The sequence below is a fragment of the Neoarius graeffei genome, chromosome 2 (assembly GCF_027579695.1).
Source record: "Neoarius graeffei isolate fNeoGra1 chromosome 2, fNeoGra1.pri, whole genome shotgun sequence".
NCBI lineage: Eukaryota > Metazoa > Chordata > Actinopteri > Siluriformes > Ariidae > Neoarius > Neoarius graeffei.
The window spans coordinates 103,110,499-103,128,235 of record NC_083570.1 but is presented as its reverse complement, the minus strand read 5'-3'; the positions used below and the strand labels follow the sequence as shown (position 1 = coordinate 103,128,235).

General features: G+C 45.8%; 1 gene segment (V, D, J or C); it reads right to left on the bottom strand.

The window, feature by feature from the left end:
• Nucleotides 1-17,737, bottom strand: part of LOC132874646 (probable non-functional immunoglobulin kappa variable 6D-41) — an 88,782-nt gene that overhangs the window by 23,780 nt on the left and 47,265 nt on the right.

Genomic DNA, 17,737 nt, shown 5'->3' with positions numbered 1-17,737 from the left:
AATAATAATAATAATAATAATAATAATAATAATAATATTCAAGAGAAAGTATCGACAGTGAGGATGTGAATTAAATTATAAAGCATTTATGTTTAAAAGAGAGTAAGTGGAATGCTTCTTGTTACTTTCACTCATTGGTGAATTGGGGACTGGTGTGATGGTTATGGAAATGCTGTTACACCTACTGTATTAATCACAACTGTAAACCTGGATGTTACTCAGACTGAACTCAAATCAATATTCTGTTTCAAAAATCATCAGTATTACTTTTGTAGTGAATTTCCGACACTAAAAGACATGTTACAATTTACTATGCAGGGGCGCTGCTCGAAATTTTGGGCCCTCTAAAAAAATATAATAAACACCCCCCTCACCCACCCCTGCAAAAAATAAATAAATAAATAAATAAGTCACTTCCCTTAGTTTATCCAGAGGAAGTGTTATTAGTGCTTTTAATTAATTATTAGTGTTAGCGAGTTATTCATTCAACAAAATCTGAGTTTGTCAGACACCAGTAATGCCCCACTGGATCTGAACACCTCTACTGAATTGATCACAGAAGACACAGACCTTGTTTATGGACCTTGTGCACCAACATCATCGGTCAGAGGTCAAGTTTGTTTATCTGCCAGACTGGGTATCAAGCCACAGCTCACTTCACACGCGGAAATTTTTTGGAGATTGATTAAAATTTTCAGTCAGAATGGCTTGTTGTGTGGCAGTAGGGTGCTCAAACAGAAAAAGCATGGAGGGTTTATCATTTTACCGGTTCCCCGCTGATCAAGAGCGGAGGAAGAAGTGGATTGCTGCCGTTAAACGTGTTGACTGGGAACCAAGCGAACACTCGAGATTGTGTGCCCAACATTTTGTGTCAGGCAAGTGGCTTCTACCCCTGTAACATTAACTGTTTCAGTATAACGCATAAATAATATACATTTTTGTAATAAACACGATACGCTTGTGTATTTTCAATTTTTATGTTTCAAAAATCCTTGACTCGTGGCATTCTACATTGCCATTACTAAAACTAGTAGTAGATCTAGTAATATCTATACATAATAGTTAGTACTACTACTAATTAAAAAAACAGCATCATGCTACATGATTCGATAATAGCAATATGCAAATAAGATCTATTCTGAAAAGTCAATGTATGGTACGCACCTGTGAAGAAATAACAAAACGCTTTTCACGCATATGAACTAGCACGTTCCGTACCCATCCTGAGGAGAAATATCTGTAAGCTTCTAGTGACTTGTAGGCTTTTAGTGACTGACTACTGTAACCCCCTGGCATGTTGATTAGATAATGATATACATCGGGGTAAATTACGTCTGGCAGCTCATTACTTGAACAATCAAGCACAGATTTGGTTTCACTCTTACTAATCATATATGGGTCGACCCCTAAGGCAGCAATCTTATCTCTATAACGATTTTTTGCTGTGATATCCAGGGATTCAGCTTAAGTCAAAAGGCAGACTTGAGAAGCAGACATCGTGACAGCGGGTATCACTATCAAACTTGCGAAAGCGTGATCCCCAGTATGGCGGTGTAAACAGATAATCACGTGACCGTGACGTCACACGCACAAGGTCCATACCCTGATATTACTTTTCACCCCTCAGTGTCAGTCTTTAGTTCGAGACCTCCCCAGGCTGGAGCTTGGAGATAAGTATAAACTTTGTGTAGGCTGGCCTTGGTGTCTCAAACAGATTTCCAAATTCATCCTGATGTCTCCTTCATGTACTGACTCATTATATGCAGTTACATTTCTAGGTTGATGAATAATTATTTAATTCATAGAAGAAAATTACATGATTCGTTTTTTTTTTTTCTTGGCTGTGCCAATTTAATAGAAAAAACAAAACAAAACAAACAAACAAACAAAAAACTGGAAATACAGTAATCCACAATCCAGTGAGAAAAACTCAACATTCATCAACTGATTAAATAAATTAAATTATACATTAAATAAATTATTAAATAAAGACTTGAACAATAACAACAATGAGCTAGATAACCACTGTACATACTCTTCATGCATATTTTAAGTGGCTTATGTGCTTTGTTGTCCAACAGAGGGGAACATTTATTTAACACGCTCATAAATTTTACATCAACAATTTGGTCATACCATGCTGCCTGCAAATGGATGCATCAAAAACAGAAGCGCGAGAATATTTTTAACACCAAGGATTCAAATTCCAAAAGACAAACACTGAACCTTCTTGGTAGCAAAATCATTGATCAACTCTTTAAAGTCAAGTGGCAGAGCCAACTTGCTTTTGATTGAAAGGACTGCAAGATTATTCAGCCTCTCCTGAGCCATTGTTGATCTCAGATAGCTCTTGATCAGTTTCAGCTGACTAAATACTCTTTCTCTACCAGCAACAGTAAATGGAAGTGTGCAAAAAATCCTAAGGGCAATGCAACCCTCTCCAAAAACGCTCTGGAGTTGCAATTTGTAAATTGCATTTAGGAGAGAAAGACAGGTGCAGTCAGAGTGGAAAGTAGCAGAAAATATTGAATAAGATGCCTGATTTCATTCTCAAACTGAGGTGTGAGGTCCCTTGTGTACTTAATTTTCAGTGGCCAACACAGAGAAGAAATAGTACTGTCACTTATCTGCCCAACTTTATGTGTGGCTGCAAATTCTTCAACAATATTTGCTATGGTTTGGAACCGAGTGTCCAAGTCACTTATTATCTGCTCCAGGGCAGTGAAAAATACAGTATTTCGAAATGTTGTTTCTGCACTGTCTTCCTGACCTGCTTCCTCTGAGGTCTCATCCTGGAACCTCTTCCTCTTCTTCTCATGGCTGAGTTCTTTTCTAAACTGAGGTGGAACCCCCATTTGATTAGCAATCAATGATGCCTCAGAGAGGAGAGAATCCCATCCATTTCTCAGAGCCTGCATCACATCTTAGAGTGCATTTACACTGGCTGCCTCCACCTCAAGTGATATTTTCCCTGACTGGAGTATCACATTTCGGTCATCAAAACATTGCAATACTTTCATCCAAATGGTCAGAAGTACAATGACATCAAACAACATAAAGTACTTCCTTAGACCAACAGCTTCAGGTCTAGCCTCACTTGTGAGACTGCATGAGCTGAGTATGGAGCCAAGGGCCTCAATGACATCAGGTTTTGCTCCATGTTAAACAGCATCAATCTGTGCACTCCAGCAATGTACATGCAGCACCACTTAACATCACACATCTTGTACCCGTGGTCCTTATTCAGAGCGCTATGAGAAGGCCTTTTTAATCCATGTGAAAAAAGAGCACAAGGAATGCAAAAAAGAGCATTTGCACTGTCACTATGAACTAACCAGTCCCTTTTAACCTTTTCTCTGCTGTTTGATGCCTTGGGGTATTTCAAGTAGTCTGGAAATGGCTTTCCCTCTGAATCTTTGGGTATTTCTTTGTCTTCCCTTGTTGCCAATTTTCTAACAATAGTTGCCCTGTCACTGTCGCTTAATTTTGCTGGCCACAAGCCTGGCTCAACTGACAGCAGATCATCTAGTTCTGAAACCAGTGTATGTGACTCAGTGACTGAAATGTCCCTGATCTCAGCCTCACTTTGTTTTTTGCTCTTCACTGCTTCCTCCTCCTCACCTGTGCTGCTGTCACTACTTGCACTGTCATTCTTAGCCTCTTCTTCTTTGTGAATATCTCTCGCCTCCTCTCGGGCTGCATCATGGCTTGAAGAGGGCCTTGGCTCCAAACTATCCATAAGGTACATAATTCTGAATCTGTCATATAATTGTACTAACACAGCATGTTTTGAGAACCATGTGTATGTATTATGAACTTGGATGGAATTAGCTGCATGCTTCGTTAGTAAGGTTAGTTGATCAAAAAGGGAAAAAAGTTTTTTAAAAGGGTGATCTTAAAAGTGACAATGGCGTTATTCCCTTTACATCTTAAATCAAGCTATCTAACAGTCTTTTTAGCTAGTTTTTGTTCATTTCATATGCCAGTTGTCCATTTCATTATTGGAATTTCTATATGAACGTTATCAGCTAAAATTGTACTTGTTTGCTATAGCTACAGTAGCTGCTCACTTGATTAATGCAGCATAAATACGAAAAATCAGTCTGCATGAGCCTTAACCCCAAAGCCCTTTATTTACAGATCCATCCATCCATTATCTATAACCGCTTATCCTGTACAGGGTCGCAGGAGCCTATTCCAGCACACATGGGCAAGAGGACAAGTCACCAGGTCATCGCAGGGCTGACACATAGAGACAAACAACCATTCACACTCACATCTACAGTCAATTTAGAGCCACCAATTAGCCTAACATGCATGTCTTTAGACTGTGGGGGAAACCAGAACACCTGGAGGAAACCCACACACACACTGGAAGAACAGCAAACTCCATACTGAAAGGCCCTTGTCGGCTACTGGGCTCAAACCCAGGACCTTCTTGCTGTGAGGCAACAGTGCTAACCACTAGACCACCATGCCACTCATTATTCATAGATTTCTCTGTAAATACATTATCAACAAAATACTGCTCACCTCCTTCTGCTTCAACTGGGAGGGGGGTTGAGGCAGGGTTCCCTAATCCTGAGGCTGCATCTGTGCATGTTGAGTGCAGACGTCATTCATGAACAAGCTAGTTATTAGCATGCATTTTAACTTAGGTGGCGCACTAGCTGTATAGTGGGCCAACAAATTCACTGAGCTCATTGCAGACCAAAATTACATTCATTACTCATCTCATTTTCAGTGGCAATAAAAGGAACCTATGAAATATTTAAGAAAACTCACACTGCATTGGAAATTAAGTGGTTAGCTTGGTCATTCAAAAAGTGGTTAAGCCACAATAATAATCTTCTGTAGCATTAACATTAGCATGTGAGGTTAATAGCCACCAAAGGAAAAAGATTGAATAAATGTATTGGCTACCTTTCTTCGAGAAAAACTGGGTGACTAACTGTCAGTCCTTTTTCTCTCTCCCTCAGCTTTCTGCTGCCTCTCTTTACATTTCTGGTAACCCGACTTCTTCATGATGGTTTCAATCTAGTGATGACTCACCATCAATTCTACCTGTATTGTGCGCAACTGACTTTAGTGCTTGATTTGAAAACAACAAACCTAACGTGGTGTCATGCTCTGGCTCTGCCTACGCAAGACTGTACCATGTAATGAATAGGGACAGGGTGAAATATAAAGACTATCTAGTCTAATAATTTTGCGGAAAATGGAAAACCAAACAAGAAGGTTGTTGTATTTGCTCATTTTAAGAGGTAACATTTTTAAATAAATATTTTTATTCAATTAATTTATACATGATAAATTAATATTGTCCCCTGAGGGCCCCTAGACAGTGCTTGGCCCTAAGAATAGACATAACTCCCCCCAACACCTCCCCTTTCAGTATGGAATGAGAGTTTATTTGTATGTCCACAGTTTCCTGTCCCTGGTCCTAGAGTGTCCCCTGTCCTGCACATTTTACTCTTTTACCTGCACTAACACACTCACTCAAATCAGCAAGCACTGTCAATTAGTGTAAACATTAAATGAGGTGTGTTGAGAGCAGGGAAAGTGCTGAAATGTACATGACAGGGGGTCCTGGGGTGGACTAGGGGTAAACCAGGGTTAGTAACCTGTGAGTTAATCAGTGTCAGGACACCATGAACACTGATCAAACACATGGCTTCTCAAACCGCAAGAATAATTACAGACATTAATCACTTGATTTAAACTTGATGTCTTTGTGTCTTTTAATGAGTGTGTATGTGTTTTTTATGCTTATATACTGCAGTGAACCATCAACTGGCTGACGAGTTGAATGAGTTCTACTGCAGATTTGACACATTCACACCTCTCCCCCCCTCAGTCATTAAAGACCCATTTACACCCCCTGCTATTGTGCCTCCTCTCGCCTCTGACCCCACACCAGCACTCAAGATCTGTGAAGAGGATGTTTGTCAGCTTTTTTGCAGACAGAAGATCAGGAAGGCACCCGGCCCAGACAGTGTGTCACCCTCCTGTCTGAAGGTCTGTGCTGATCAGCTGGCTCCCATCTTCGCCCCGATCTTCAATTGAGGTATTTCACCTGATGTCACAGGGTCACATGACACCCCGGTGTCTGCCATTTTGGATGGCAAGCTACATACTAATGCTGCAGACAGAGAGGGAGAACCAGCTTGGAAAAAAACGTGTTACAGACACCTAGAATAGATTAATTTGTCAGTAATCACTCTATAAATAACCATGGTGTTTGCTTGTTGTGCTGAGGGCTGCCACAACAGACAGGGACAGCATGCAGGACGCTCCTTTTACCGGTTTCCTACTGACCCAGACAAGAGGGCCAAATGGATTGCAGCTGTGAAGAGACAGGATTGGGAGCCAACAGAGTACTCCAGACTTTGCAGTGATCATTTAATTTCAGGTTAGTTTATCAGTCAACGCAATTTTGATAAAATATATAGCAAAAAGTAAATGGGTCAGTGTTTGTTAACCCATCTGAGCAGTGAAACAAGGCAGTGTTAATTTGTCTAGGGTTGCATGTAGCAGACATTTTGTTCTCCTGTTTGTCATGTATTATTTTTCTTTTGATGAATAAAGTTTATAAATACTACTTATATCATGTCATAGCCGAAGCTCGCTAGCGCACCGGGGAGCTCGCTAGCGCGCTCAGGCGCCGGAGCTCGCTGGCGCACCGGGGAGCTCGCTAGCGCGCTCGGGCGCCAGAGCTCACTGGCGCGCCGGGGAGCTCGCTAGCGCGCTCGGGCGCCGGAGCTTGCTGGCGCGCCGGGGAGCTCGCTAGCGCGCCGGGGAGCTCGCTAGCGCGCTCGGGCGCCGGAGCTCGCTGGTGCGCCGGGGAGCTCGCTAGCGCGCCGGGGAGCTCGCTAGCACGCTCGGGCGCCAGAGCTTGCTGGCGTGCCGGGGAGCTCGCTAGCGCGCTTGGGCGCTTGGGCGCTGGAGCTCGCTGGCGCGCTGGGGAGCTCGCTAGCGCGGTCGGGCGCCGGAGCTCGCTGGCGCGCCGGGGAGCTCGCTAGCGCGCTCGGGCGCCGGAGCTCGCTGGTGCGCCGGGGAGCTCGCTAGCGCGCTCGGGCGCCGGAGCTCGCTGGCGCGCCGGGGAGCTCGCTAGCGCGCTCGGGCGCCGGAGCTCGCTGGCACGCCGGGGGAGCTCGCTAGCGCGCTCGGGCGCCGGGGGAGCTCGCTGGCGCGCCGGGGGAGCTCGCTAGCGCACTCCGGCTATGACATGATATAAGTAGTATTTATTAACTTTATTCATCAAAAGGAAAATAATATTCTATTCAATACTCTATTCTAATTGCCCAAACCTGTGTATGGCGATGGGTCAGTGAACAATCCTGGTGCAAGCAGGTAAACGTCGTTCTCTAAACCTGCTAACCTCAATTTTTGCAAATACCTCTCCCTCTGCTCGCCCTGTAAATGCCCTATGTCGCTGGATAGTGAAGGTGTTTTCTGCATCTCGCTCCTTTTTCTTTTATGTTTTTCGTTTGTCGCCTTCCTCGCATTCAAACTGATTCGAGCCGTGCCGTCCAAAATGGCAGCATCACATGACTTGGTCATGTGGGTGAAATACCTCAATAGATCCCTGGAGCTGTGTGAAGTCCCCTCATGCTTCAAATGCTCCACAATAATCCCGGTTCCCAAGAAAACCACCATCACAGGACTGAATGACTACAGGCCTGTAGCCCTCACATCTGTAGTCATGAAGTCCTTCGAGAGACTGGTGTTGTCACACCTGAAGTACATCACAGACCCCCTGCTGGACCCTCTACAGTTTGCCTACTGGGCAAACAGGTCAGTGGATGATACAATAAATATGGGTCTACACTACATCCTGCAACACCTTGACACTGCAGGGACGTACGCCAGGATCCTGTTTGTGGACTTCAGTTCGGCATTCAACACCATTGTTCCAGACATCCTCCACACCAAGCTCACCCAGCTCACTGTGCCTTCCTCCACCTGACAGTGGATTACAAACTTCCTGACTGACAGGAAGCAGCAGGTGAGGATGGGGAGCATCATATCCAGCACTAAGGTCTGCAGAGAAAATTATTGGTGTCAACCTGCCCTCCATCCAAGACCTATACCTGTCCAGAGTCAGGAAACGGGCAGGTAACATCTCTGTGGACCCATCACACCCTGGTCACAAACTGTTTGAACTTCTCCTCTCAGGGAGGCGATATAGATCACTGTATGCAAAAACAACCAGACACAAGAATAGTTTCTTCCCTCAGGCTGTCTCTGTGATGAACAGCTAAAATCCAGATTCATATATCAGTAATATCGCTTGCAAAATATCTGCACACTCATACAGTCATTCTGTGCTCATTGTTACTTATATTATATTTATACTTATTTATATTTACTATTTCATCTTTGCACTATGCACCATATTGCACCAAAACAGAAAATCCTTTCTGTGATAAACAGCTAAAATCCAGACTCATATATCAGTAATATCACTTGGAAAATATCTGAACAATCATACCGTCATTCTGTGCACACTGTGTAATTTATATTTATTTATCTATTTCGTACTTGACTTACCTGGATTACTTTGCATTATGCACCTATTGCACCCCCTTTTTTGTTGTCGTTGTTGTTTGTTTGTTTGTTTGTTTTGTGTATATGCTTTTTATCTGTTTTGTACTATGAGAGCTAAGTGAAACCGGAGTCAAATTCCTCGTGTGTGTCCACACACCTGGCAATAAAGTGTTTCTGATTCTGATATATAATGAGACTCACTGTCACAGTGAGTGTCATAAGGCTCATCTCTAATTGCTTCATAATAGTAACAGCAAGTCACAGATAAGGAGTAAAATTGGATTTAGCCCGTATTCAATATCACAACCAGCCATCAGTGCAGATACGGATCTGTTATCTCTAAAGCTGTTCTTCTTTCTAAAGATGTATCAGGTGTGACAGGTAACACCACGACTGAGAGACCTGGGAAACTATTGATCTTTGTTAGGACTTGGACTGTTTTGGCCTCTAGAGGCCGCTGTTATTTCCTTTTCATGTCGTGTTTATTTTGGCCTCTAGAGGCCGCCACTGTTCCTGTGTTTTGTGTTTGTGTTAATTGCCTAATTATCTTCACCTGTGTCCTTAATTAGTTTGTCTATTTATACCCCTGAGTTCAGTCCTCTTGTCACGGAGTCTTTGTGCTGTTATGTTTATCTCCAGTTTCCTTTGTACTGTGTTTTTTGATCTTCTTAGCTTTTGTATTTTTGCACTTTGCTTTTCTTTTGGATTATACTCTTTGGTTTTTTTTTGTCTTTTGTTTTGCCCTGTATATAGTGTATATAGTTTAAATAAACCTTTTGATTCTTTTTCTACTTCCGCCTCACGCCTCTGCATTTGAGTCATCCCCCTGGTGGCCTAGTGGGGGTTTGCTGGATTATCACACCAACGAACCAGGTTCGAATCCCAGCAAAACCCTAACAGAAAGACTCCGTCATGACCGACTCAGCAGAGGCTGCTTCAACTGTCTACCCGGCCAACCTTCAGGGAATTATGGCAGCTTTGACACGCTTCGGAGCGACCATGGACGCTCATGGACGTACGCTCACCAGCCAACGTGAGGCCCTCGCTCGCCACGAGGAACTGCTTCAGCAAATTGGGAAAACCCTGGCACAGCTGACATCTCTGCCTGCATCTCCTGCTCCTGATCCAGTTCCTGCTCCTGATCCAGCTCCCACTCCTGCTCCAGTGCCTCCTGCAATGCTGCCTTCTTCACCTCGCGAACCCAGCCTTCCTGCACCACAGAGGTATGACGGCAAGCACAGTGAGTGCCGAGAGTTCCTTACCCAGTGTCAACTCACCTTTGAGCTTCAGCCTACCACCTACACTACGGATCGCCGCAAGATTGCCTTTGTGATCACCTTATTAGCTGGTAAGGCGCGAGCCTGGGCTACTGCTATCTGGCAAAGACAGGGACCTGAGTGCTTTGATTTCCAGCTGTTTTCTGAAGAGATGCTTCGGGTCTTCGATCAGGCAGACATCAGTACCGACGCAGCCCGAAAGCTCATGTCCATCCGGCAAGGAGGAAGCGTCGCAGATTACGCCATCTCGTTCCGAACACTCGCAGCAGTAAGTGGATGGAACGAGACTGCCCTGGTGTCAGCCTTCCACCATGGTCTGTCTGACCCCATCAAGGACGGTCTGGCCTCTATTGGATGCCCAAGTGACCTCGAAACCCTCATCTCACATGCTATTCGTCTGGACAACAGGATGAGAGAACGCCACCAAGCCTTGAGCCCCCCCAGCCTCCCTACCTCTACCTGGAGACCGTCTACCTCCTTCAGTGACTGTCCAGAACCCATGCAAGTGGGTCGTACTCGCCTCTCCGCATCTGAGAGGGAGCGCAGAAGGAGGGACAAGTGCTGCATCTACTGTGGCAAGCCTGGTCACTTCCGAGCATCATGTCCCGAACTCTTGGGAAAAGGACCGCCCCGTCCAGCCGAGGGAGGGTTGTGACGGGGCCTACCCTCTCTCCCGGACTCCCTGGCCAAGGAATCTACATCCCGGTCTCCATCTCCTGGGGTGAGTCTGTCCACTCTTGTCAAGCTTTGATAGACTCAGGGGCGGCTGGGAACTTTATGGATATTCACTTCGCCCAAAGCATCAATATACCTACTGCACCTCTTGAAGTCCCTCTGTCTGTGTCTGCCCTCGATGGCCAAGCGTTAGGTGATGGAAGAGTCACTCAAGTTACTTCTCCAGTCTTCCTCCAGTCTCAAGGTCACAAGGAAGAAATATCCCTGCACCTGATTCCTTCACCTGAGTTCCCAGTTATTCTAGGCCTTCCTTGGCTTACTCGCCACAACCCTCGCATAGACTGGGTAACAAGCCAGGTTGTGGAATGGGGCCCTGCATGCCATGCCTCTTGTCTGCTCTCTAGCTCTCCTGTGTCTCCTGCCGAGCCCCCTGATCTCACCGAGTTATCTCAAGTTCCCACAGAGTACTGGGATCTCAAGGAGGTATTCAGCAAGAGCAGGGCCGCCGTTCTTCCTCCGCACCGGGCCTACGACTGTGCCATCGACTTGCTCCCTGGGACTACCCCTCCTCGTGGCAGACTGTTTTCACTCTCTCAGCCAGAACGCAAGGCCATGGAGGAATACCTCAAAGATGCCCTGGTCTCTGGGTTTATTCGACCCTCCACTTCACCTGCTGGAGCCGGCTTCTTCTTTGTCGGCAAGAAGGATGGGGGGCTCCGACCATGTATTGATTACAGGGGCCTGAATAAGATCACTGTGCGCAACCGATATCCCCTTCCGCTGATGTCCACAGCTTTCGACCTGCTCCAAGGCGCCACCGTCTTCACCAAGTTGGACCTACGGAACGCATACCACCTCATCCGTATCCGACAGGGAGACGAGTGGAAGACTGCCTTTAACACCCCGTCTGGGCACTACGAATACCAGGTGATGCCCTTCGGACTCACCAACGCACCAGCTGTTTTTCAGGCCCTAATCAACGACGTCTTAAGGGACATGATTAACCTATACGTTTTTGTCTACCTCGACGACATCCTTATCTTTTCCAAGACCGTGCAGGAGCACCGCCACCATGTCCGCCAGGTTCTCCAGAGGCTGCTACAGAACAATCTGTTCGCCAAGGCCCAGAAATGCGAATTTCATGTTCCCGAGGTCTCCTTTCTGGGATTTATTGTACGGACAGGCCAACTCCAAATGGACCCTGCCAAGACCCTGGCCGTCCGGGATTGGCCTACTCCCAAGTCCGTTAAGGAGGTTCAGCGGTTCTTAGGATTCGCTAACTTCTACCGCAAGTTCATCAGGAACTTCAGTTCTGTGGCAGCACCCATGTCTGACCTCACCAAAGGGACAGGTGGATCTTATGGCTGGTCTCCTCAGGCAGAAAAGGCGTTCAAAGACCTCAAGGACCGCTTCTGCACGGCACCCATTCTGGTTCTCCCGGACACCTCCCAACCATTCATCGTGGAGGTGGACGCCTCGGACAGTGGTGTCGGCGCGGTGCTCTCTCAACGTTCGGAAGGAAAGCTGCACCCCTGCGCTTACTTCTCCCACCGCCTGAGTCCTGCTGAGTCCCGGTACGATGTGGGGGATCGAGAACTGCTAGCGGTCAAACTGGCCCTTGAGGAGTGGAGGCACTGGCTGGAGGGAGCACAACATCCATTCCTGGTTTGGACTGACCACAAGAACCTGGAGTACCTCCAGCAAGCCAAGAGACTGAACCCTCGACAGGCTAGGTGGGCCCTGTTTTTCAATCGGTTTGACTTCACCCTCTCATACCGCCCCGGCTCCAAGAACACCAAACCTGACGCACTGTCCAGACTGTTCTCTGCCACTAACAGGGAGAATGAAGTCGGGCCTATTATCCCTGTGTCCCGGATTGTGGCCCCTGTCCGCTGGGGTATTGAGGAGGCTGTCCGACGAGCCCAACGCCAGGACCCCGGTCCTGGGACGGGGCCACCAGGCCTCTTGTACGTCCCACATCAAGCCCGGGCCAAGGTTCTCCAGTGGGGTCACTCTTCCCCTCTCACCGCCCACCCGGGAGCTCGGAGGACCCTGGACTTCCTGAAAAGACGCTTCTGGTGGCCTAACATGGAGAAGGAAGTAAGGTCATTTGTCCTGTCCTGTGAGGTTTGCACCAGAACCAAGAACCCACGACAGCGTCCCCAGGGTCTCCTGCATCCTCTGACCATTCCCCGGCGTCCCTGGTCCCACGTGGCAGTCGACTTTATCACGGGTCTCCCTGAGTCACAAGGTAACACGGTCATTTTGGTCTTAGTTGACAGATTCTCCAAGGCCTGCCGCTTCATACCACTGTGCAAACTCCCCTCTGCTCTTGAAACTGCGAAACTTTTGTTTAATCATGTCTTCCGAGTCTTTGGTCTTCCACAGGACATCGTCTCAGACCGAGGGCCCCAGTTCTCCTCCCGAGTGTGGCACGGGTTCTGCAAGGTCATCGGAGCCACTGCCAGCCTCTCCTCTGGGTTTCATCCACAGTCCAATGGTCAGACGGAGAGGCTCAACCAGGACCTGGAAACCACCCTGCGAGGCCTGGCTATGGATAACCCGACATCGTGGAGCACCTGGCTGCCATGGGCGGAGTACGCCCACAACACCCTGCAGTCATCGGCCACCAAGCTGTCGCCATTCCAGTGCCAATTCGGGTTCCAGCCACCTCTGTTCCCGGACCAGGAGGAGGACGCGGGGGTGCCCTCGGTCAACCAATATGTGAGACGGTGTCGCAAGACCTGGAGCAAGGTCAGGAAGACCCTCATACAGACCTCCAGAACCAACCAGACTCAGGCCAACCGCCATAGAAGACCTGCACACGCTTTCCGCCCTGGGCAGCGTGTTTGGCTGTCCACTAAGGACCTTCCACTGCGGGTGGAGAACCGCAAGCTTGCTCCTCGCTACATTGGCCCCTTCAAGGTGGTGCGCAGGGTGAACCCTGTCTCCTACCGGCTCCAGTTGCCCCGGACTCTGAGGATCAACCCCACTTTCCATGTTTCCCTGTTACAGCCCGTACTGACATCTACGTATGCCCCTGCCCCTAGGAACCCCCCACCCCCCCGCATCTTCCAGGGGCAGACTGTGTTCACTGTGAATCGCCTGCTTGACTCCCGCCGGGTCCGTGGCGGCTTGCAATATCTGGTGGACTGGGAGGGCTATGGTCCTGAGGAGCGCTGCTGGGTTCCTGCTCGGGATGTCCTAGATAAAGAACTGTGTCGGGACTTCCATTCGGCCCATCCGGATCGCCCTGGGAACGTCAGGAGACGCTCCTAGAGGAGGGGGTCCTGTTAGGACTTGGACTGTTTTGGCCTCTAGAGGCCGCTGTTATTTCCTTTTCATGTCGTGTTTATTTTGGCCTCTAGAGGCCGCCACTGTTCCTGTGTTTTGTGTTTGTGTTAATTGCCTAATTATCTTCACCTGTGTCCTTAATTAGTTTGTCTATTTATACCCCTGAGTTCAGTCCTCTTGTCACGGAGTCTTTGTGCTGTTATGTTTATCTCCAGTTTCCTTTGTACTGTGTTTTTTGATCTTCTTAGCTTTTGTATTTTTGCACTTTGCTTTTCTTTTGGATTATACTCTTTGGTTTTTTTTTGTCTTTTGTTTTGCCCTGTATATAGTGTATATAGTTTAAATAAACCTTTTGATTCTTTTTCTACTTCCGCCTCACGCCTCTGCATTTGAGTCATCCCCCTGGTGGCCTAGTGGGGGTTTGCTGGATTATCACACCAACGAACCAGGTTCGAATCCCAGCAAAACCCTAACAATCTTACAGTAGTGGATGTGATGGACTGTGTGCAGTGTGGTGTGATGATGATTGAGAGATTTCTAATGTGAGTTGTGAGTTAGTGTGGTGTGGTTCCTCTCCTCCACAGAGGGTCATTCTGTCGTATCACATCCTCCAACTCAGCACCTGCAGTCTCTCCCAGCTGCAGCAGTGCAGTCTCTCTACAATCTGACTGAGGGAGGTTTTTGTACAACTCTATAACACTGTGTGAACAGCTCTTTGCTACTGATGTAATGGTAACTCTGACAGTAATAATCTCCTGCATCTTCAGTCTGGACTCCACTGATGGTCAGAGTGAAATCAGATCCAGATCCACTGCCACTGAAACGAGCTGGAAAACCTGACTGTAGCTGATTCACAAATTTAATCAGGAGTTTCGGAGCTTCTCCAGGTTTCTGCTGATACCAGTGTAAGTAGTGGCCATATGAGCTGTGATAATACACTGCCTGACTGGTTCTACAGTTGATGGTGACTGTTTCTCCTGGAAGAGCAGATTTCACTGCAGGAGTCTGAGTTACTGTGACTTGACCTCTGCATTCTGAAATAATTATAAAACACCATAAATTATTAAAAGCTGAAATTTAATTGAAACTATCAGTGTTTTTGTATGAACAGATCATTGCTGAGATAAAATATGAAGCAGTGTCTGACCTTGAGTCCAGAGGATCAGTGTCCAGATGAAGACGGGGATCAAAGTCATGGTAGCTGTGGGTGAAGTTGCTGTAGCAGCAGCTCTCAGTCATGAAGCGTTAAAGTCACAGCGCTATAAACACTCCCAGAGCACTGAAGCATGGGATTCAAATGCACACACACAAAAACACACACACACACACACACACACATTTTCACTACGGACATCAAGCACTGAAACAGCCAGTCGGACAAAAAAAAAAACCTCAATGTTTTTTTTTTTGGTACTTTCCTTGTCAAGCATTTTAAAGCGACATACAACACTATATTGTTAAAACAAAGTGTTGTTAAATCAAAGTGTGGTGAAGCAGCTTTTAGTTACTATGCAGTACAGCTATAGAACCAACTCCCAGAGGACATTAAAAATGCTCCTGCTGTTGGCAGCTTCAAATCTAGACTAAAGACCAAGCTGTTTTCAGATGCTTTCTGCTAAATGATTAATTTTGTCATCTTTACATGTTTTAAACTTTCTTAACTTTTACAGTCTCTGCATGTTTTAAACTTTACTTAACTTTTGTTCTATTTTATTCTGCTGTTTTTTTACTGAACTTTTACTTCATTTTATTATTTTATTTCTACTATTGTTTGATTCTTATTATTTTTCTTCCCCATTTATTTTATGTAATTTTATTTTCTATTGTTTACTGTTTTGCTTTTACTTCTGTAAAGCACATTGAACTGCCACCGTGTATGAAATGTGCTATATAAAAAAACTTGCCTTGCCTTACCTTGCCTTGCCTATATGCTTCATCCCAGTAACTTCATATTAACTGCTTGCTCTCTGTAACAAATCTATTGAGATAATAATAACCACTTCTCTGTGTGGAAGGTGTTCACTGTTTTTATTTCAACCAGAAACCTCAACCCTTTAAGAATCTCACAGTTTCCTATATGTTGTCTTCGACAACAACAGGAGGAAGGTTGGTGTGTAATTATATTTTACAAAATTCTATTCACAATGCTGGCTTCATGATCCAATTTAATTTGATTCTCTGAATATTTTGAACTAAATTTTAATGAAGAATACTTTGGACTGAAAAGACTCTGTTTTGCATTTCAGAATCAACAATGCACATTTCTGTTTAAAACTAAATCAAAAGCTGCTACGAACAGAGTTTTAATATTGTAAACTGTGTGTCTTCGAAAGAAATAAATTTGTACATTCTCCCAAAAATTTGACTGAATAAATAATGGGGAAAATGATCGAAAATGATCGAAAATGAAACAACAAGCTCACTCACAACACCTGACGTGTTATTTTAACCAGTGACAGAGCTCCAAAGATGGCTCACATGCTTATTAACTGTTATAACATGGTTGTGAAACATGCGTTTGAACAGTGTCTTGCAACAGTATTCATCCCCCTTGGTGTTTGTCATGTTTTGATGCATTACAAGCTGGAATTAAAATGGATTATTGGGGGGTTAGCAGCATCTGATTTCCACTTTAAAGGTGCAAATTATTTATTTATTGATTGATTGATTGATTGATTGATATTGTGACACAAACAATAATTAAGATGAAACAGAAATCTGGAGTGTGCATACGGGCAGGTATTCATAAAGTCAGTACTGTGTCAAGCCACCTTTTGCTGCAATTACATCTGAAAGTCTCTTGGGGTATGTCTCTATTTGCATAGCACATCTATTCACTGGTGGCAGCACGGTGGTGTAGTGGTTAGCGCTGTCGCCTCACAGCAAGAAGGTCTAGGTTCGAGCCCTGTGGCCGGCAAGGGCCTTTCTGTGCAGAGTTTGCATGTTGTCTGCGTGGGTTTCCTCCAGGTGCTCCGGTTTCCCCCACAGTCCAAAGACATGCAGGTTAGGTTAACTGGTGACTCTAAATTGACTGTAGGTGTGAATGGTTGTCTATGTATCAGCCCTGTGATGATCTGGTTATTTGTCCAGGGTGTACCCTGCCTTTGGCCTGTAGTCAGCTGGGATAGGCTCCAGCTTGCCTGCGACCCTGTAGAACAGGATAAAGTGGCTAGAGATAATGAGATGAGATCTATTCACTGGGATTTTTGCCCATTCTTCAATGTGAAACTGCTCCAACTCCATCAAGTTAGATGAGTTGTGTTGATTTACAGCAATCTTCAAGTTCTGCCACAAATTCTCACTTGGATTGAGGTCTGGGCTTTGACTCGGCCATTCCAAAACATTAAAATGTTCCCCTTTAAACCACTCCAGTGTAGCTTTAGCAGTAAGTTTAGGGTCATTGTCCTGCTGGAACTTGAACCTTCCTCCCAGTCTCAAACCTCTGACTGACTCAAACAGGGTTTCCTCCAGAATTACCCTGTATTTAGTGCCATCCATATGTCCTTCAATCCTGACCAGCTTTCCTGTCCTTGCAGATGAAAAATATCCCCACAGCATGATGCTGCCACCACCATGCTTTACTGTAGGAATTGTGTTCTCAGGGTGAAGGGAAGTGTTGCGTCTGTGGCACACATGGCATTTCCCATGATGGACAAAATGTTAAATTTTAGTCTCATCTGACCAGAGAATCTTCTTCCGTGTGTTTGGGGAGTCTGCCACATGCTGTTGGGCAAACTCAAAATGTGGTTTCTTATTCTTTTTTTGTTTTTCTTTAAGCAATGGATTTTTTTTTCTGGCCACTCTTCCATAAAGTCCTTCTCTGTGGAGTCGTCATCTTCTTCCGCTTATCCGGGACCGGGTCGCGGAGGCAGTAGTCTAAGCATGGAAGCCCAAACTTCCCTTTCCCCTTTCAAGCAGACATCAGTAAAGACGCAGCCAGA